Source organism: Nerophis ophidion, linkage group LG07 (assembly GCF_033978795.1).
Source record: "Nerophis ophidion isolate RoL-2023_Sa linkage group LG07, RoL_Noph_v1.0, whole genome shotgun sequence".
In the NCBI taxonomy this organism is placed as follows: Eukaryota; Metazoa; Chordata; class Actinopteri; order Syngnathiformes; family Syngnathidae; genus Nerophis; species Nerophis ophidion.
The window spans coordinates 31,457,611-31,481,347 of NC_084617.1; positions in this window are offsets into that span (position 1 = coordinate 31,457,611).

A 23,737-nucleotide genomic window follows, 5' to 3' on the forward strand; every position below is an offset into this window, starting at 1 on the left:
TCTTGCAACTATGTGATCTTGTAAAAATGATGTTTAGTGTGACATTTGCTGGGCATGATGGTGCGGGTCGTTCTCTCAATGATGCAGTTCGGGCTTGGACACAGTGTAAAGGTAAGAAATTATGATTTATTTAAACTAAAGAACAGACTATAAACAGAAAACTTGCACTAGGCACAAAACAAATAGCTAGCATGGGAGCTAGAAAACACAAAAGCCTAGCGCTGAAGCTAGCAAGTACAAAGCAGGTTTACCAGAATCGGGAATCAGCATCGTCACTTGTTGCGTGCAACAAAAACAAGGAAGCGAGCACGAGTCAATGGAAAAGGCAGGCTTAAATAAGGACAGTAAGAGTGAAGGGAAGGCGGAGGGAGGACATGGGGGAGGGTCGCCAGGTAGTAGGTCCATGAATCCACCGGGGACAAGTCAGGTGGCGGCGACGAATGGAACGTCGCTGCCGCAAATGTCTAGGTGGGCGACCACGAAAAGGCCACAACTGTGGCCGACGGGGATGTGGATGCGCTTGGCGAGGAGGACGACAAGGGCACGGCCACATCCGTGGCCGACGTGGAGGTGGGCGTGTCGACACCGTCGTTGTGGCGGGCTTGGAAGCAGCGGATGAGTCAGGTGTGGAATCCTAATCGATTCAAAAGAAATCAAATATCGATGTTTTTATTTTTGTATTTTTTTCGCCCAAATCATATAATTGATGTGGATGATCATATTGTCGATGTGGATGATCCTAATATCGATGTGGTTGATCATAATGTCGATGTGGATGATCGAATTGTCGATGACGATGATCGAATTGTCAATGACGATGACCCAACTGTTGATGACGCTTATCATATTGTCAATGACAATATTGTTGATGTCGATGATCCTGTAGTTGATGTAGATGATCATAATGTAAATGATCATATTGTTGATGTAGATCATAATAGCTGTACAGATTTCCTTTAAACAGAAAGTGTATTATTAAACAAAACCCGTTTTTTTTAAGTAATATAGTACTTATGAGAGCTGTTATCTATTTTATGGAAGAATATAGTTGAACATAGAACTGATATCCAATTTTATTAAAAAGTATTGATTTTGAATCAAGAATTGTTTTGAATCGGGAATTGATCCTGAATAGAACAGTTAACAAAATATTCAAATCGAATGCAATCATGTGATGCCCAAAGATTCAATGTGATCTTGTAACCATGTTATCTAATAACGTTCAAATCTTGATATTCTAAGATCATGTAAGATCTTGTAAGAATGGCGATCACTACTGGAATTTTATTTGTGCTGCAAAGTCAGACTGGGAGAAAACGGAGGCGCTGTGTCCATGCAGCTCGACTTTGTGCACATCTGGAATCTTCCTGCACATATTTTCTCCTGGCCTCACATTCCAATGCAGCTGGTGGAAATGGGACCAAAGTCCAGGAGACATTTGAGGTAAGGTAATAAAATGTTATCACTAACTTTGTCTACATTTTAACAAGTTACAAAAGTGTCAATACACGTAAAGTACAAAAATAACACAATAAAAAGAATACAAAAGCGTTAATAAACTTAAAGTACAAAAAGGATACAAAACTGTTCAAAAATATAAAGTACAAAAATAACACAAAAAAGAATACAAAATTGTTAAAAAAATATATAAGGTACAAAAATAACACAACAAAATAGGATACAAAATTCTTTAAAAATATAACGTACAAAAATAAAACAACAAAAAAGGATACGAACATGTTAAAAAACATAAAATACAAAAAAACACAACAAAATAGGATAAGAAAAGTGTTAAACATAAAGTACAAAAATAACACAACAAATTAGGATACAAAAGTGTTAATTTATATAAAGTAGAACACCACAAAATAAAATACAAACGTGTTAATAAACTTAAAGTACAAAAATAACACAACTAAAAAGGAAAAAAAATTGTTAATCAACATAAAGTACAAAAAAACACAACAAAAAGGGATATAAAAATGTTTAAAAAAAACATAAAATACAAAAATAACACAACAAAAAAAGGATACAAAAGTGATAAAAAAAACATAAAATACAAAAATAACACAACAAAATAGGATACAAAACTATTAATTAACTTAGATTACAAAAATAACACAACAAAATAGGATACAAAAGTGTTAATAAACAAAAATAACAATGTGTTTTACATTTTAAGATGAAAATAGGCAGCGGTTTATAAATACGTCCACTGTACTAAAATCGATTTTCTTATGTTTGTATTCTACTATTTTTACTGTTAAGACCCACTTTTTTTTTTTTACTTTTGTTTATTTTCAAAGGAAAATTGGTATTTTTACGTTCGTTATTTTGCGTTGGGTTTCGGCAGCCAATGGCTGCAAAGAGTACTTTGAGGCCAGGCACCAATCAATGCAAAGAGTCCCAAGAAGAAGGTGTATGATTGGTCGTTTGCGGCGAGCGCAGGTAAACAGGAAGTTAGGGCCTTGTTTGCTGCATTTCCGGTTTGACAAATTCAGCAAAGGACATTTCAAATTCAGTTATTTAGTTTGGCTATCCGGCGACCCCAAAAAGGACAAGCGGTAGAAAATGGATGGATGGATAGTTTGGCTATTTAGATTTTCAATATAACTTTCTTAAAGGATTTGCAACATAGTCACATTCAACGTATTGTGTGGTTTTCCAAACAGGCTGCCAGGAGTTAACTGCAGAGAGATACGTAAATAAGTGAATTACTGTATTTTCTTGAATTGCCGCCCGGGCGCTTATTAATTTAAAACCTCTTCTCACTCCTGTGCTTACCAAAGGCATACGGTAAAAGTGAGCATGCGCTAATTATTTTAAAAAATATTTTCACTGCAGTAAAAATTTGAGTGTTATGTAAACTTGGACCTTAAATCCTACTGAATAGCTCTTAATCTTATTCTCTTTATGCGATTTCAAATTACCGGTATTGAAATCAGCCTCCTCCATTTTGAAAATGATGACAGGGGAAGTGTCACTCTGATGTCACGAGTTTGACCAGGCGGTAATACTAAGTATGCTCTAATTATTTTGGGAAGCGAGTTTGACCCGGCAGTAATTCAAGGCAGGCAAGTCATTTTACTGTAAGGTATTTTTTACTTTCTTTATATTTTATCTTGAAAAATGTGTTCAATTCCTTTTAGTGTCACTGTTTTAATAGGAAGACAATGGTAGAGCAATTATAATGGGGAATTAATAAAAACAAACAAAGAAATAAGGAATAAAGAAATAAGAGAACGGGAAAAGGCGTTAAAGGTTTTTTAAAAAATAGAAATGGTTAGGACTAAATAAAATAATAATCAATATAAATATGGAATAAACATAATCCAAAATAGTTGAAATTAGTAAATGAATAGATTGTGATAAATATATAAACAACAATGTCGAAAAATACTTGGGGGGAAAATAGATTTAAAATGGAATATTATTTTGAATACTAATATCACCTTACTATATGTAATTGATATGTTTTTTTGCCAGTGTAAATATATTGTAAAAAAAAAAAAAAAAGTAATACATAATACAAAATTGACATAACCAACAAGAAGTCTTGTTGGTTATGTCATCTAAGATATAGTTATACATCTAAGAAGGACAGCTCCAGACTTGAGAAATTGATCAGGCGGGCCGGTGAAACTGGACTCACTGGTGACGGTGGCAGAGAAGAGGACTGTTGACAAACTAGTAAGCATCCTGGATGATGCCAGTCACCCTCTGCATAGCGTTATCAGTAGCCAGAGGAGCCTGTTCAGTGCTAGACTGCTTCATCCCAAATGCAGGACTAATAGACTCAAGAACTCCTTTGTCCCACACGCCATTAGACTGTACAACTCCTCTCTGGGACGGGGGGCGGGGGGTGCAAGGATGACAGGGGATTCAAAACATTAACAGTGCAATACGTTTTCATAACATGGTCACTACTGCCTACTTTGTCTTGTTATATCCTTATTTTACTGTTATATTGTTATTCCCATTGTTTTTATTCTTTTTGTAATATTTCTCTATTTTGTTTCCTTTTAAACCCCCATTATTTACTTTTTACTCTTTTTTAAATTGATCTCAACTCTGTACACTGCTGCTGGAATTTTAATTTTCCTGAAGGAACTCACCTGAAGGAATCAATAAAGTACTATCTATCTATCTATCTTGTAATTCCTACTTTCAACACTGGGTGGTGCTGCTCATACAAAGCAAGCGCTATTGTTCATGCAACGTGATGACGTCGCTGATTCAGGGTCATTCTGTTTCGGTAATGCGGTGAAATAAAACTTACACTTAGACTTAGACTTAGACAAACTTAATTGATTCACAAGGGAAATTGTTCAACACAGTAGCTCAGTTACAATGATGGAAAGTGTAAGGATGGAAAGGACAATGCAGTTATAAATAGACTAGATATAGCAATGTAAAATATAACATATCTGCGAATATATACAATATGTACTTAATATGTGTACAGTATATTATATATACCGATATAATATGTCTATAACATATATACAATATATACCAATTACCATGTACAACTTTACAGTATATGTGGCAGCCCCAGCATAGAAAAGGGAGTAAATCCAGCAGAAAATAGAATATAGACATTAAAAACAAAGAGAAGTAGCTGAAATAGAAGGTGTCAGGTAATAGACGGATATTATCTATTGCTGTATGGCCAGTGATTGCTGTATGGGGAGTGATTATACAGCTGGATGGAGTGCGGAATTAAGGAGTTCTTGAAACGCACAGTGCGGGAAGGAAGCTGAAGGAGCCTGTTGGAGTATGAACACAATATAAACATACTCCCACATCCAGATGGGAGTATGTTTATATTGTGTGTTTGTTTTGTTTCCCCCAAAATAACATTTTAAAGACATTTGTTCAGGTGTTTCTGAAATGAAATGTCAGACATGTTTCAATGTCAAAGGAAATTAACCACCGTCTTTTCAACAACAACAACGATGATGTAAATGTCCCACAGGTCTTCTGTTTACATCACACAAATATGGAGAATATATCTTGAAATATCGTATTTATTATGAATAAATGTGTTTTTATTTGTATACGAATGCGGTAGGAATGGATGGATGTGTCATACTTGCAAACCTTGAGACCTCAGATTTCGGGGGGTGGGGTGCGTGGTTGGGGGTGGGGTGGAGGCTTGGTTAAGAGGGAAGGAGTATGATTCACCAACTAGTATTTCCATATATATATATATATATATATGAAATTAGTGAATTTCAGTGAATTCTAGCTATATATATTTTATATATATATATATATATATATATATATATATATATAAATATATATATATATATATATATATATATATATATATATATATATAAAAGAAATAGTTAAATTTCCAACAGCACCTATCAAATACACAGTAATAAAAACACAGTTGTTCTACTAACTGTACTGTGCTTGCTGGTTACAAAAAAAAAAAAAACACTTATCTTTCACTATTTGAGTAACCTTTGTTCTGCCATTTGCGTATTGGCGAGCGATCTCCGAATCTGGGAACATATGCTTCACGGATTTGTTGTAGACATCAGCAAATGAGAACGGGATGTTGCTTCCAGCTATCAGCATAGCCATCTTTGTCTCAGCATAAATTACACCATCGGGTCTTCATTTTGCGAGGTGGGCCATAATACTGGGTTGTGAATGATGCTGCGCTGCGGCGCTTTGTGCTTCGCTGACCGTTCATGACTGAGTATATCCGTTCGGCCATCGTGTTCAATGGAGAAGTCTGTTCTACAACATTTACAGGCAACATACCCCTTCTCCTTCGAACTCTCCAGGATAAACTAAAATTCTTGTTTCCATTCGTTTTGGAACTTGCAAGCGTATTTCTTCATTTTGCTCGTCGACGGTGTAATACATTGGGTTGGAGTCAATAACCAGGTGACGTGATAAAGTTACGTCTCTTTACTGTGGGCTTCAGAACAGCCTCCCTAATGCATATGTTCCTTGACTGCACTTAAATGTAGAATATATGTAGAATATATTTACATTATTCATATACTATATATATAATATATTATATATATTATCCATCCATCCATCCATTTTCTACCGCTTATTCCCTTTTGGGGTCGTGGGGGGCGCTGGCGCTTAGCTCAGCTACAGTCGGGCGGAAGGCGGTGTACACCCTGGACAAGTCGCCACCTCATCGTAGGGCCAACTCAGATAGACAGACAACATTCACACTCACATTGTTTATTGTGCGCGAACTGTGGTGCTGAATTTCCCCCAGATATCAATAAAGTACATTCTAATCTATTCTATGTACAGTAGATGGCAGTATTGTCTTGTTTAAGAGGGTCAAAACATTGCTGAGTCAGGTTCTCATGGAGCTGGAGGGGGCGTGGCCTCCAGCTCTGCCTGAATTTCAGGAGATTTTCGGGAGAAAATTTGCCCTGGAGGTTTTCGGGAGAGGCGTTGAATTTCAGGAGTCTCCCGGAAAATCCGGGAGGGTTGGCAAGTATGGGATGTATTGAATTTAAGATTACTTTAGTTGTATTATTGTATATATTAGATCATGTAAATATATTAAGTATATTGTATTTATAGTATTTACAGATGTTTAAATGTACTGTACACTGTATTTATACCTTATTATTTTTCTATATTGTCTGACTTTTTAACTATCAATAATGTGTGGGTGTTTTATGTATTTATACTGTATTATATGTGTACTGTACAGTATGTATGTCCAGACTATACATATTATTGAATTATGTTTATATATTACAATTTAAAGTGTATATTATGTGTCTAGACATTATTTATTTGTTATTGTTTGTCTTGTCGGGGAATAATATATTAATATATGCGTCGTGGTCAAAAGGCTACATACACTTGTAAAGAACATAATGTCATGGCTGTCTTGAGTTTCCAATCATTTCTACAACTCTTATATTTTTGTAATAGAGTGATTGGAGCACATACTTTTTGATCACCAAAAACATTCATGAAGTTTGGTTCTTTTATGAATTTATTATGGGTCTACTGAAAATGTGAGCAAATCTGCTGGGTCAAAAGTATATATACAGCAATGTTAATATTTGCTTACATGTCCCTTGGCAAGTTTCACTGCAATAAGGCGCTTTTGGTAGCCATCTACAAGCTTGTGCATGAATTTTTGACCACTCCTCTTGACAAAATTGGTGCAGTTCAGCTAAATGTGTTGTTTTTAAAGTTAAAGTTAAAGTACCAATGATTGTCACACACACACTAGGTGTGGCGAAATTTGTCTTTTGCATTTGACCCATCCCCTTGTTCATCCCCTGGGAGGTGAGGGGAGCAGTGGGCAGCAGCGGTACCGCGGCCGGGGATCATTTGTGGTGATTTTTTTCTGATAAGAAACTTATTTCTTCAGCATTGTCCACATGTTTAAGTCAGGACTTTGGGAAGGCCATTTTAAAACCTTCATTGTAGCCTGATTTAGCCATTCCTTTAACACTTTTGACGTGTATTTGGGTTCATTGTCCTGTTGGAACACCCAACTGTGCCCAAGACCCAACCTCCGGGCTGATGATTTTAGGTTGTCCTGAAGAATTTGGAGGTAATCCTCCTTTTTCACTGTCCCATTTACTCTCTGTAAAGCACAAGTTACATCGGCAACAAAACAGGCCCGGAGCATAATACTACCACCACCATGCTTGACGGTAGGGTTGTGTTCCTGGGATTAAATGCCTCACCTTTTCTCCCTCAAACATTTTCCTGGGTATTGTGGCCAAACAGTTCAATAAATGTTTCATCTGACCACAGACCTTTCCTCCAGAAGGTCTTATCTTTGTCCATGCGATATCAAAAAGTCCTGACTTAAACGTGTGGACAATGCTGAAGAAACAAGTCCATGTCAGAAAACCAACAAATTTAGCTGAACTGCACCAATTTTGTCAAGAAAAGCGGTCAAAAATTCAAGCAGAAGCTTGTGGATGGTTACCAAAAGTGCCTTATTGCAGTGAAACTTGCCAAGGGACATGTAAGCAAATATTAACATTGCTGTGTGTATACTTTTGACCCAGCAGATTTGCTCGCATTTTCAGTAGACCCATAATAAATTCATTAAAAAAGCAAACTTCATGAAAGTTTATGTGACCAACAAGTATGTGCTCCATACACTCTATCCCAAAAAATGAGAGTTGTAGAAATGGAAACTCAAGACAGCCATGGCATTATGTTCTTTACACGTGTATGTAAACTTTTGACCACGACGGCACATTTAGTCTAGACTCTAAGGGCACCGTGTACAATACTGATTCCCACAGAAAGTACCTGCTTCACACAGGAAGGACTTCTGGTGTGGATTGTTCATTATTCATCTGTTCGTACGCTATATTACCTTATTATTTATCTTGTTACAATCTCACTTAAATACTTTTAAATTGTCAAATATGTTTTCAGCACATTTGGAATAATGTGTTTTTTATAGACATAAATTCATGATGTTTTTTTTTTTGTTAATTGAGCTCTGTCTAAAAAGAAAACAATAATACTGCTGGGGAAATATCTGGCAGCAGTGGAAACGTTTGGCCGCTAGAGGGTGGCAGAACACCGGGTTTAAAACAATCCCGCTGTGATGCAGTACCAGATGTGACCAAGAAGTGTCACTGTGGCAACACAAATATAAGCGAGAGAGCTAAACTGTAAGCAATACTTTTTTAATCAATATTTTTGTTTCCATTCGAGCATTATATCAAATCACATAAAAATGTAAAGAATATAAACGATGTTTAGCGATCACGACTGTTTCCAATTCCAGGGCGCATTTGTCGGCCGCTGACGTCATCAACAGCCGTCCACATGCAAATTATGAATTCATACGTGAATATTGATTCATTTTTGTTTGTTTGTGCTGTATTTTGTTAATTATTGTTAAAAATATATCACGGTCAACTGTTGTTCTGCCTATTTAAATACATGTTTGACACTGAGGTGAATATAGTACATAAAAGGTGAAGGGATTATTGTATCTGTATATGACAATATTTTGTAGGAAAATGGTGTGTTTGAGTTCATCATAATGAATATTATATATCATCTTTATTGTTTCTCTCGTTGGAATGTTCTTGCAGGAAATGTGTTAGAAAGACGACAAAGTTAACACAACTAAAATGTTTGGATGATCATTTGAAGCAGGCAAAGTTATGTTGAGTTTATTAATAATGTTGATGTGCTTATTTTCATTTGCAGATTTATATGACTATGGTGCCTGACAAAGTATTGTTCCATTTTATATTTAAAAGTAAGATTTGCAAATACGTAAAAGTATGGACTAAGAATGACTTTAAGGCAGTGGTTCTTAACCTTGTTGGTGGTACCGAACCCCACCAGTTTCACATGCGCATTCACCGAACCCTTCTTTAGTGAAAAATAAAATGTGTTTTTTTTTTTTCAAATTCAAAACAAAGTTATATGTTTTTGGTAACACTTTAGTATGGGGAACATATAAGTAACACAGACTTAATTTAGAGTTATTTGGACACTAAGGGAACATATTCCAAGTAACAAAGAGTTATTTGGTTAGGGTTAGGTTCAGGGTTAGAGGGTTAGGGGTTATAATAAGGCCATGCCAAATAAGGCATTAATAAGTACTTAATAATGACTAGTTAAGAGCCAATATGTTAATCATTTGCATGATAATAAGCAACTCATTAATGGTGAATATGATCCCCATACTGTGACAATGTTTTTTTTTTTACTGGTGCACAAAATGAACCAAAATGATCACGGGTACAAGCGGCCGAAATGAGTTTCCTCCGCCGTGTGGCGGGGCTCTCCCTTAGAGATAGGGTGAGAAGCTCTGCCATCCGGGAGGGACTCAAAGTAAAGCCGCTGCTCCTCCACATCGAGAGGAGCCAGATGAGGTGGTTCGGGCATCTGGTCAGGATGCCACCCGAACGCCTCCCTAGGGAGGTGTTTAGGGCACGTCCAACCGGTAGGAGGCCACGGGGAAGACCCAGGACACGTGGGGAAGACTATGTTTCCCGGCTGGCCTGGGAACGCCTCGGGATCCCCCGGGAAGAACTAGACAAAGTGGCTGGGGAGAGGGAAGTCTGGGTTTCCCTGCTTAGGCTGTTGCCCCCGCGACCCGACCCCGGATAAGCGGAAGATGATGGATAGATGATGGCTGGACAAAATTAACCATGCATGAACATCACCTTGTTCAGACAACAAAACCAACACAGTGCATAAACTTACAACAAATTACACATTTGCAAATCATTCAGCTGTTGCCGTATCCGTAATACGCCGATAGGGAGAAGTTTGTATTCATACGATGAGTCGGGTGTGTCTTGACCTCCGCCGAACCCCTGAGGCCGACTCACCGAACCCCTAGGGTTCGATCAAACCCAGGTTAAGAACCACTGCTTTAAGGAATCGTTTCAATTTAAACTATTTTAAAGTTCCAAACACCATTTTAAAGCGCTTGTCATGTGACAGTCATGTGACTTTGGATCCCCTAAATGGCCGCAGTGAAGGCCATGCCAGGTTTTTACCATTAAAGCTCGTTTTAATACTTTATTAATTTGTCATACATATTCCCATTCTACTCTTCCTGTTATATTTCTTCATTGTTTTCATAGGAAAAAAGCTACGAAAATTGAATTTTAGCCCAAATAAATTGCTTTAAAATCCCGATGTGTCGTATTAGCGACAATAACAACAGTTTTTATATATTTAAAATATATTCATTTTATATCATGTATATATATATATATATATATATATATATATATATATATATATATATATATATATATATATATATATATATATATTTATATATATATATATATATATTGTATATAAAATCTTATTATTTAAAAAAATCTATATTTTTATTATATATTTTTATCACAAAATGTATCCTAAATGTTTATGTATCATATTATCACCTTATTTATATTTAAAATATATTTATTTTATATATATATATATATATATATATATATATATATATATATATATATATATATATATATACATATATATATATATATATATATATATATATATATATATATATATATATATATACAGTGGGGCAAAAAAGTATTTAGTCAGAACTTGTGCAAGTTCTCCCACTTAAAATGATGACAGAGGTCTGTAATTTTCATCATAGGTACACTTCAACTGTGAGAGCCAGAATGTGAAAAAAAATCCAGGAATTCACATTGTAGGAATTTTGAGGAATTTATTTCTAAATTATGGTGGAAAATAAGTATTTGGTCAACCATTCAAAGCTCTAACTAATGGAAGGAGGTTTTGGCTCAAAATCTGACGAAACATGGCCCCATTCATTCTTTCCTTAACACGGATCAATCGTCCTGTCCCCTTAGCAGAAAAACAGCCCCAAAGCATGATGTTTCCACCCCCATGCTTCCCTATAGGTATGGTGTTCTTGGGATGCAACTCAGTATTCTTCTTCCTCCAAACACGACGAGTTTTGTCACAGTCATACAAACTCCTCACAGAAAGTTCCCGAGCGCAGGATCGAACCCAGGACTTTCATATTTTGAGGCAGACACACAATATATTCACATATATAATACAATACATTTCATTATTATTATAATACTATTATAGTAGTTTTAATATATACTATAATATTATTATACTAATAATGACATATATCTTAAATGTGTATGAGAATTTGTTTTTAAGTAAAGAATATATATCAACATGTACATACATACCATCGCTCAATGCGTAATATCTATTTGTGATATTCCACAATATTTTGACATTATTGGTTGAGGATTCTTAAAAGTTGAAATTTAAATTCATGTTCTTTCCTGCAGAATTCAAAAAAGTGTATTTTGACGTTTTAATACATTTTCTTTAGAGGTTTCATTGGCAGAAATCAGAAAGTGAATTCAACGTAAAAAAAAAAATGTAAAAAGTCCTTAATCACGTTGTCATATAGACGAAAAATACAAAAGCGGAGATCTCAGGAGTGATCAAGTTTTTTTAATATGGAACATCTCTAAAAAAGCAAACCCACTGGAGCAAAAACAAGCAGCAAAACATTTTTGATTATTGTGTGAATCTTCCAAACATTCACACGTTTTCTACACCAACATTCATCTGTTTAGTATTATTCTTCTTCTCTAAATTTTGGCGCGTTCTACCTTCCAGATTTTTCACCCGATTCAAACAGTTCCAACTGCAAAGTTGTTCAGCCTAATCTGGAAATCCTCAGATTTCCCTGTATTCCAAGTCTTCCCGGAAATTTTTCCCCATTCAAAATGAATTGGGAATTTTTCAAACTTCCACCATTCCCACATTTTTCAACATATTCAAATCATTCCACCTTCAACACATTCCACTCATCCTGGACATTCAAACTATCATTTGTTCCACGTTCAAAACATTTCCAGGAATTCCCATTTTTTTCAAACCCTTTTTTCTGGTGACTACTCCTGCCACATTTTTCAACCCACTTCAACTGTTCCACTGTCAAAACATTCCTCTTAATCAGGACAAAAATCAAAGCTGTTTTATGAACTGGAAAAATTCCTGGTTTTCCTGGAATTCCAGGAATTCCATAATGCCATTTCTCAGTAATAATTTTTACTACTTCTACATTTCTCGAATGATTTGAAAATTTTCAACAACAACCAACTAATTAAAAAACTCCAAAAATTTAGCATTTTTGAAAAAATTCTCGCTTTTCTCGAAAATCCCAAATTTGCATGAAATTCCCATTGAAAATAATGGAACCTTTTTCTAAGTTCCGCAACTCCCACATTTTCATCTGATTCAAACTGTTCCAACTTCAAAATATTCAGCCTGTTCAGGAACTGTGTGCTCGACTTTAACAATTCTACAAAAAAAATCACAAATTTCCAAGAATTCCCAGTTTTTAGGGACATTCTCCTCATTCAAAATTAATTATCTATTTTTCACACTTCCACTATTCCCACATTTTTTAACTGATTCAAACCATTTCACATTTAATTCCTCCTGGAAATTCAAACAATATTTTTCCACGTTCAGCAAAATTCCAGGAATTCCTGTTTTTTTCTAACCTTATTTCCAACCTTTATTAGTGTGTTGACTCCTTTCACATTTTTTTACCCATTTCAACCGTTCCACTGTCAAAACATTCCTCTCAGTCACGACAATAAACACAAGTTGGTTTAACAACTTATCAATTCCTGCTTTTCCTGAAATTCCTTAATACCATTTTTCAATGAAAAACAGTTCAACATGTCTTGACCGATTTAAACAATTCCAACACCAAACAATTCAGCTCATCCAGGACATTCATGCTCTTAATCATTAAAAAAAAAAAATCCAGCTTTTCCCTAAATTTCCATGAAGTTCCCATTGAAATGAATGGTACTTTTTCCAAGTAGCAAAATTCCCAAATTTTTCAACCTATCCAAACCATTCCAACATCAACACATTCCACTCACCCTGGACATTAAAACTAACATTTTCACAAGATCCAAACCGAATTCCGGTTTTCCTGGAAATTCAAACTCTCCAATATTCAATCTATTCTTCCATTCATATTACATTCTGTCACTTCAACTTCAGCATTGGAGCATTCACACCTCAACTAGTTCAACTTATTCTTCTCCTTCTCCGGATTTTGGTGCGTTCTACCTTCCACATTTTTCACCTGATTGAAACCGTTCCAACTTTAAATTGCTCAGCCAATTCGAGAAAAGCTTTCCCTTGACAGATTTCCCAGACTTCCAGGTTTTCCGGGTCATTTTACCCATTCAAAATAAATTGGCCATTTTTCAAACTTCCACCATTTCCACATTTTTTTACCTATTTAAACCATTCCACCTTCAACACATTCCACTTATCCTGGGAATTCAAACTACTATTTTCCCAAGTTCCAAAATATTCCAGGAATTCACACAATTCCTTTTTTTCCCCAACCTTTTTTTAACCCTTTGTTCTTGTCGACTACTTCTCCCACATTTTTCCACAGATTTGAACCGTTCCACCGTCAAAACATTCCTCTTAATCAGGAAAAAATTTCCGGTTTTCCAGAAATTTTAGGAATACAGAAATACCCTTTCTCAATTAAAAATGTTACTACTTAAACATTTCTCAACCCATTTGGAAAAATTCCAGCATTCAGAACATTCAAATGTTTTAGCATTTTCCCAAAAAAAATCCCTCTTTTCCCAAAATTCCCAAATTTCTATGAAATTTGCATTGAAATGAATGGGACATTTTTCAAACTTCCACAATTCCCACATTTTTCAACCTATTCAAACCATTCCAACTTCAACACATTCCACTCATCCTGGACATTCAAACTAACACTTTCACAAGCTCCAAACCAAATTCCGGTTTTCCAGGAAATTCAAACTCTCCAACATTCAAACTATTCTTACATTTAAACTACATTCTGTCAGCATTTCACTTCAACTTCAGCATTGGAGCATTCACACCTCATCTAGTCAATAATAGCTTTTAAATTGTTGAATAATTTAATGTCGTGTGTGTTTGTATTAAAAATGTGTTTGTGTCATTGGGTTTAGAAAAACAGTGACATTTAACTCCTCAAAATATGTCTATTGAAATGTTTATCAGGCATGAGTAGTTTGAAAGAAAATGTCATATATTTATATATTTGACACTAGAAAAAAAGATTACAGACGCCAATAATACAAATAATAATAATAATAATAATAATAATGATTTTTAAAGACCAATCACAGAGCACTTACACACAAACAAATTATTTACACTTATACTCAGACTTATGGAAAATGTACAGTCTCTGATGACCACACATGAACATTGTTGGACTGGGAGAGGAAGCGCGTGCGCACACACACACACACACAGCACACAACACATTCACAGCACACACACACACACACTCTAACCCACACACACAAGTGAGAGCCGTGTTACTTCCTGGCCGCCATGTTGTATGTCATAAAAGTGTGTTGAAGGAGTTGTGTGTTTTATTGTCGCACACCTAAATGCGATCATGAAATAGTATGCAGAGTTTCATTGCAAAAGTGAAAGTGAAAGTAAGACATTGGTGCTTGTATTTTGAACAATCAGTATCAGACTGGGAATGCTTGGATTGGACCACAGGTGCAGAGACAAAGGAAATGTGCAGGAAAAATAGGTTTTATTCACCCGCACAACGTCTGAAAGTACAAAAATAACAAAGGAAATTGGATGCAAAAGTGTTAATAAACTTAAACTACAAAAATAATACGACAAAATAGGATGCAAAAGTGTTAATAATCTTACAGTAAAAAAATAACACAAGAAAATAGGATGCAAAAGTGTTGATAAACAAAGTACAAAAATAACACAAAAAATAGGATACACAATTGTTAAACTTAAAGTTCAAAAATAACAACAAAGTAGGACACAAATGTGTCAATAAACCTCAAGTACAAAAATAACACAACAAAATACGATACATAAGTGTTAATAAACTTAAAGTACAAAAATACCACAACAAAATAGGGTACAAAAGTGTTAATAAACCTAAAGTACAAAAATAACAACAATATTTGAAACAAAAGTGTTAATAAAGTCAAAGCACAAAAATAATACAACAAAATAGGATACACAATTGTTAATAAACTTAAAGTACAAAAATAACACAACAAACTAGGATACAAAGGTGTCAATAAACTTGAAGTAGAAAAATAACAAGATAGGAAACAAAAGTGTTAATGAAGTCAAAGTACAAAAATGATACAACAAAATAGGATACAAAAATGTTAATAGAGTTAAAGTACAAAAATAACACAACAAAATAGGATGCAAAAGTGTTAATAAACTTAAAGTACAAAAATAACACAACAAAGTAGGATACAGAAGTGTTAATAAATTTAAAGTACAAAAATAACAAGATATGAAACAAAAGTGTTAATAAAGTCAAAGTACATAAATAATACAACAAATTAAGATACAAAAATGTTAATAAAGTTAAAGTACAAAAAAAACACAACAAAATAGAATGCAAAAGTGTTAATGAAATTAAAGTACATAAATAACACAACAAAATACGGATACACAAGTGTTAATGAACTTGAAATACAAAAATAACACAACAAAGTAGGATACCGAAGTGTTAATAAACTTAAAGTACAAAAATAACAAGATATGAAACAAAAGTGTTAATAAAATCAAAGTACATAAATAATACAACAAAATAAGATACAAAAATGTTAATAAAGTTAAAGTACAAAAATAGCACAACAAAATAGGATGCAAAAGTGTTAATAAGCTTAATGTACAAAAATAACTCTAACATAGGATACAAATGTGTTTATTGACAAAGTACAAAAATAACACAACAAAATAGGATACAAAAGTGTTAATAGACTTAAAGTACAAAAATAACAACAACATAGGATACAAAGTGTTAATAAATTAAAACATTTTTCCTTATTGTTCGGTATTTGTTTCCTGTTTGGCGCTCTGAGTTAAGTTCAACTTCCTGTTTGTCTCTGAGTGCTTTTCCTCCTCACCTGTCGGTGGTTGGCATCCTGGCACACCTGTGTGTAGTTGCCAATCAGGCTGTCTTTACTTGTGTGTGATATCATGTGCGATACAAGCAGTCCTGCAGCATTTTTACTTGTGTTTGATATAATGTGCGATATAAGCAATCCTGCAGTGTGTTTACTTGAAGTACCAATGATTGTCTCTCACACACACTAAGTGTGGTGAGATATCACCCTCACCTAAGCGTGATATCATGTGCGATACAAGCAGAGTGTTTACTTATGTGTGATATCATGTGCGATACAAGCATAGATTTACTAGTGTGTAATATAATGTGTGATACAAGCATAGTGTTTATTTTGTGTGATATCAGGTGTGATACTAGCAGAGTGTTAACTAGTGTGGGATATCATGTGCAATACAAGCAAAGTGTTAAAATTGCGTGTGATATCATGTGCAATACAAGCAAAGTGTTAAAATTGCGTGTGATATCATGTGCGATACAAGCAGAGTTTTAGTTGTGTGTAATATGATGTGCAATACAAGCGTGTTTAGTGTTTACTTGTGTGCGATGCATGCAGAATGTTTGCTTGTGTGTGATATCATGTGCGATACAAGCAAAGTTTTACTAGTGTGTGTGATATAACGTGCAATACGAGCATTGTGTTTACTTGTGTGTGATACATGCAGAATGTTTACTTGTGTGTGATATCGTGCGATACAAGCAAAGTTTTACTAGTGTGTGTGATATAATGTGCAATACAAGCATAGTGTTTACTTGTGTGTGATATCAGGTGTGATACAAGCAGAGTGTTTACATGTGTGTGATATCAGGTGTGACACAAGCAGAGTGTTTACTTGTGTGTGATGTCATGTGTGATACATGCAGAGTGTTTACTAGTGTGTGATATCATGTGTGATACAAGCAGATTGTGTACAAAGATGACGGACAGTTAACATCTAAATGTAGAGATAAAATAACATAAGTATACATACAAATAGAGAAAAAAGTAAAATAAAAATAAAACAAATATATATACTGTATATATATATACATATATATATATATATATATATATATATATATATATATATATATATATATATATATATATATATACATATATATATATTAGGGCTGGGCAACGATTAAAAATTTTAATCGAAGTTAATCACACTTTTTCTCCGATTAATCGCGATTAACTGCATTGTATACGCAAAGCCCAATAATGAATTCCAAAGTAGTGTGTAGTGCACCTTTATTGGAATATTCTCCCACATGAACAAAAGTGCCAAAACATTTGTTGTGCAAACACAATTTAAATCAGTACTTGTTAAACAGTAGCAGTTAAATAGCATATTTTATGAAAATCAACTCAAAAAATGTAAATACAAACATTTAAGCTTATTGCCACTGCCAGAGTATTTAAGTTATCCTGTTTGTCATGGAAAATAAATATAATCTACATACAAATCTCTGAGCCACAATCATAACATCCGAACAGGCAATTTCTGAGGTAACAGCAGGAACATTTTTTTTTATCAGGGATCTTATGTTTAAAAAACCTATATTATAGGTAGTGGGCTGTTTTAGGGAATTTTTGATCAAATTATCCGTAGTAGCAATATTAATAATGTTGTGTTTATTCTGTGTAGTGCACTTAAAATAATAACGACCATATCTAGGAATTGATATGATGGGAATTTTCAAATTGTTTGCTTGGTGCTTTAATAAACAACGCATCATATACCTGGTACTATATTGTGATGTTATGAGCCAGGGAAAAAAGAACTACCCTACCCAGCATGCAACAGGAGTGACGAGCATGCGCGGTAGCCCAGTACAGGTTGTGTCGCCATGACGGCATCTTGTATGTTGTGATATGCACGCTCTGAAAGTAAATGTTAAGAACTCAGCCAACACTCCTCGTCTGCATTATTCATAAATAGACAGACAACACATATACTACGCTGCTTCACAGGCCGCTGGATGTAGCCGGCAAAGTATTCCCATGCTAGCTAGCCGGTCTAGCAAGCACGCGTCATTCAGTCCAAAACGGCGCGATCTATCCACATTCAGAATTGTCTGGCGGTCGTAAGTGATCCCGGAGTGACCACGCTGTAAGCCAGCCATGAAATTTGCAGAATTGTCCGGTATTTTTGCCAAATGTTCCATCTTTACCAAGAGCCCCTCCACGCCGAAGCCCGTCCGGGCGCCGCCATCTTTATAAGAAAAGGCGTTAACAAAATAAAAGCATGTAAACAACATATTAAAATGCGCGATAAAATAATTGTCGGCGTTAATAGATTGATGAGTTAACTCGTAATTAACGCATTAATTTGCCCACCCCTAATATATATATATATATATATATATATATATATATATATATATATGTGTGTGTGTGTGTGTATGTATGTATATATATATATATATATATATATATATATGTATATATATATATATATATATATAATTAGAGATACAAAAAATGGGCTTATAACACCTTAAATTCTTCCAATAAAGACAATAATTTAAGGGCATTTCTAGATTTGGATCGTTTTTCGAAGATTCTTTTAATAATTTGAGCCAGGGATGTTGTTGTGGCTTGTACAGCCCTTTGAGATACTTGTAATTTAGGGTTATATAAATAAACTTTGCTTGAGTAGATTTAAAAGTTTGGTTTTGAAAATAAAGCAAACATTTCAACTGTTTTGAAAAATGTGCTGCCATCCATCGTGAAACCAGCTTTGAATTTAACTGTTGCACACACACACACACACACACACACACACACGCAAACATACTCACACACACAGAAACACACACAAAAGCTGACCTTGAACTTGAGTTTTTACATGTCTGAGACGTCCCCTTTTTTGTCAAACTTGACCTTGACCTTGTGAGACCGTCTGAGTGCTCAGCAGACCACCACTGCTGTGGGAGACCACCAGCAGTACTACTGTGCATACAGTACATGTATACATAGTACTACTGTACTGCATGTACTGTACATTGTATTTGTATAAAATGTTTTTCAATGTATCCAACAATAATATAATAAGTCAAGGAAATGTTGTGTACATTAAACTTATTTTAGTAGGTGAACACATTACTGTAATACCTCATCATATAATATAACTATGATAATACTATACTGACAGAATAAATCATCCAATAATATAACTATAATAATAAGAATATTATACTGAAGGAGTAAATCAAATAAATTCATTTTATTCAGGACCTTCGTTTTAGAACATGTGAATTGTGTCCTACATTCTGCAGGACTTGAATGTGTTATTCATGTCCCACAAATATAATCATTGAGGTCTTGGTGCAGGTAAAAAAGTTATCCAAAAATTATTGATCATCATGTCGCCAGAAATGACAACAATGTAAATATTATGATTGTGATCTGTGTCCTTTCACAAGACTTAAAAACACTACAATTCTTTAATATTTTATTTTGTTTATTTCAAACAGGCTGAGCAAGTAAAATTAACAACTTCAACATTTGTGACAAATACTTGTTAAATTATTTTTTGACTTTTAGGGCATCTGATACTTCCTCCCAATTTTGCAATAATATAATGGTAATGCTTCACGGTGGCAGAGGGGTTAGTGCGTCTGCTTCACAATACGAAGCTCCTGCAGTCCTGGGTTCAAATCCAGGCACGGGATCTTTCTGTGAGGAGTTTGCATGTTCTCCCCGTGAATGCGTGGGTTCCCTCCGTGTACTCCGGCTTCCTCCCACCTCCAAAGACATGCACCTGGGGATAGGTTGATTGGCAACACTAAATTGGCCCTAGTGTGTGAATGTGAGTGTGAATGTTGTCTGTCTATCTGTGTTGGCTCTGCGATGAGGTGGCGACTTGTCCAGGGTGTACCCCGCCTTCCGCCCGATTGTAGCTGAGATAGGCGCCAGCGCCCCCCGCGACCCCAAAAGGGAATAAGCGGTAGAAAATGGATAATGGTAATGATCATAATAATATTTATAACAATAATAATTATTATTATTATTATAACGATAGGGCTTCACGGTGGTAGAGGGGTTAGTGCGTCTGCCTCACAATACGAAGTTCCTGCAGTCCTCGGTTCAAATCCAGGCTCGGGATCTTTCTGTGTGGAGTTTGCATGTTCTCCCCATGAATGCGTGGGTTCCCTCCGGGTACTCCGGCTTCCTCCCACTTCCAAAGACATGCACCTGGGGATAGATTGATTGGCAACACTAAATTGGCCCTAGTGTGTGAATGTGAGTGTGAATGTTGTCTGTCTATCTGTGTTGGCCCTGCGATGAGGTGGCGACTTGTCCAGGGTGTACCCTGCCTTCCGCCCGATTGTAGCTGAGATAGGCGCCAGCGCCCCCCGCGACCCCGAAAGGGAATAAGCGGTAGGAAATGGATGGATGGATTATAACGATATGATAATAATCATCATCATCAGATAAATATTGCATAGTGAAGGAATATTAAGACATGAATAATGACGTTAAATAAAATAAGGACAAACATGCGTCTGAGTCTTATTGTTATTATTATTGTTACTATTAATAGTATTACATTATTATTATTATTATTATCATTACTATTAATAGTATTGCATTATTATTATTAATATTATTATTATTAGTAGTAGTAGTATCATTATTATTATTATTATTGTTATTATTATCATTATTATTATTGTTACTATTATTATTATCATATTATTATCATTATTATTATCATCAATATTATATTTTTATTAGTATTGCTATTAATAGAAGTACTATTACTTATTATTATTGTCATTATTATCATTATTAATATATTAGAAGTAGTAGTAGTAGTAGTATGTTATTATTATTATTGATGAGGCTGGTGTGTGTGAGTGGACGAAATATCATCCAATGAGGAGGAAGACAAAGACATTGATCGTGTTGTTGCACTGGTCAGAACACATGATGTCATCTTCATGTGTTCATATGCGCTCATGGTTATATGTTCATATAAGTTAACGCGTTCATATGTCCATGCATGCATTCATTATGTTTGTGTCGATACATGTTGCTTCATTCTTGTATTCATGCAAAAATATGTCACCTGGTAATATGTTCATGAATTATTAACTTTTCATATGTTCATGTGCTCATGAACTCGTATGTTCAAGGCGCCAACAAAGAAAACATAACAATAATTATATAGTTATTTGTATTATTATATTAGTATGTTGTATTCATACGTTCATGCTTGTCTTCATCATTTGGTCATGTATTCATATGTGTTCAGAAAGGATAGGATGGACACATCTTTTTATATATTCATGAAAAAAAGAACATGAGCAAGAAATAACATTATGTATTGTACATGAAAAGATTGTGATATGTAAACAATAATAACAAAACAAAAACATGATCCTGACACTCAGCCAGAGTTTTGTACACCAAGGAAAGAAAGAAAGTAAAAAAATATGTTCATGTGTTCATATGTTCATGTGTTCATCATATGTTCACGTATTCATATGTTCATATGGTCATGTGTGTTCACCTATTTATATATTCATGTATTTATATGGTTGTGTATTTATATGTTCATGAGTTCATCATAAGTTCATGTATTCATAAGTTGTTGTTGTTTATACGGTTATTTATTTACATGTTTATGTGTTTATTGTATGTCAATGTACTCATATGCTCATATCCTTATGTTTATGTGTGTTCACCTAGTTATATGTTCATGTATTAATGTGCTCATGTATTTATATGTTCATGTGTTTATCATATGTTCATGTATTTAAATGTTCTTGTTGTTTATATGGTCATGTGTTCATCATATGTGCATGTATTCCTATGTTCTTGTGTTCATACAGCCATAAGTCCAAGTATGGATATGTTTATGTGTTTAAAAAAACATAAGTATGGATATGTTCATGTATTCATATAGTCATAAGTTCAAGTATGGATATGTCCATGTGTTCATACAGTCATAAGTATGGATATGTTTATGTGTTCATAGGGTCACGTCTTGGTGAATGGATATGTTGATGTAATCATACGTTCATGTGTTGGTGTATGGATATGTTCATGTGTTCATACAGTCATGTGTTGGTATGTGGATATGTCCATGCAAGTGTTCATAAGGCCATGCGTTGGTGTATGGATATGTCCATGTGTTCATACAGTCATGTGTTGGTGTATGTTCATCTGTTCATACAGTCATAAGTTCAAGTATGGATATGTTCATGTGTTCATACGGTCATGTGTTGGTGTATGGATACATTCATGTGTTCATCCGGTCATGTGTTAGTGTATGGATATGTTCATGTGTTCATGCGATCATGCGTTTGGGTATGGATATGTTCATGTATTCATATAGTCATAAGTTCAAGTATGGATATGTTCATGTGTTCATACGATCATGCGTTTGGGTATGGATATGTTTATGTGTTCATCCGGTCATGTGTTGGTGTATGGATATGTTCATGTGTTCATAGTGTCATGTGTTTGTGTATGGATATGTTAATGTGTTCATACGGTCATGTGTTGGTATATGGATATTTTCATGTGTTCATACGGCCATGTGTTGGTGTATGGATATGTTCATATGTTCATACAGTCAAGTGTTGGTGTATGGATGTGTTCATACAGTTACGTGTTGGTGTATGTTCATGTGTTCATACAGTCATGTGTTGGTGTATGGATATGTTTATGTGTTCATACGGTCATGTGTTGGTGTATGGATATGTTCATGTGTTCATACGGAGAACTTCACTTTGGAGTCCAGATGTCAACCAGTTTTGAGGTCCTACATCTCCAGGAGCTCGGTGAGCATCAACATCCACAATTGGAAAGCTGGGATTGACTTTTCTTTCTTTCTAAATGGCGGTTTAGCTCGGTTGGTAGAGCGGCCGTGTCAGCAACTTGAGGGTTGCAGGTTCGATCGCCGCTTCCACCATCCTACTCACTGCTGTTGTGTCCTTGGGCAAGACACTTTACCCACCTGCTCCCAGTGCCACCCACACTGCTTTGAATGTAACTTAGATATTGGGTTTCACTATGTAAAGCGCTTTGAGTCACTAGAGAAAAAGCGCTATATAAATATAATTCACTTCACTTCATCCAGTCATGTGTTGGTGTATGGATATGTTCATGTGTTCATAGTGTTATGTGTTGGTGTATGGATATGTTCATTTGTTTATACGGTCATGTGTTGGTGGATGGATATGTTCATGTGTTCATAGTGTCAAGTGTTGGTGTATGGATGTGTTCATACAGTCATATGTTGGTTT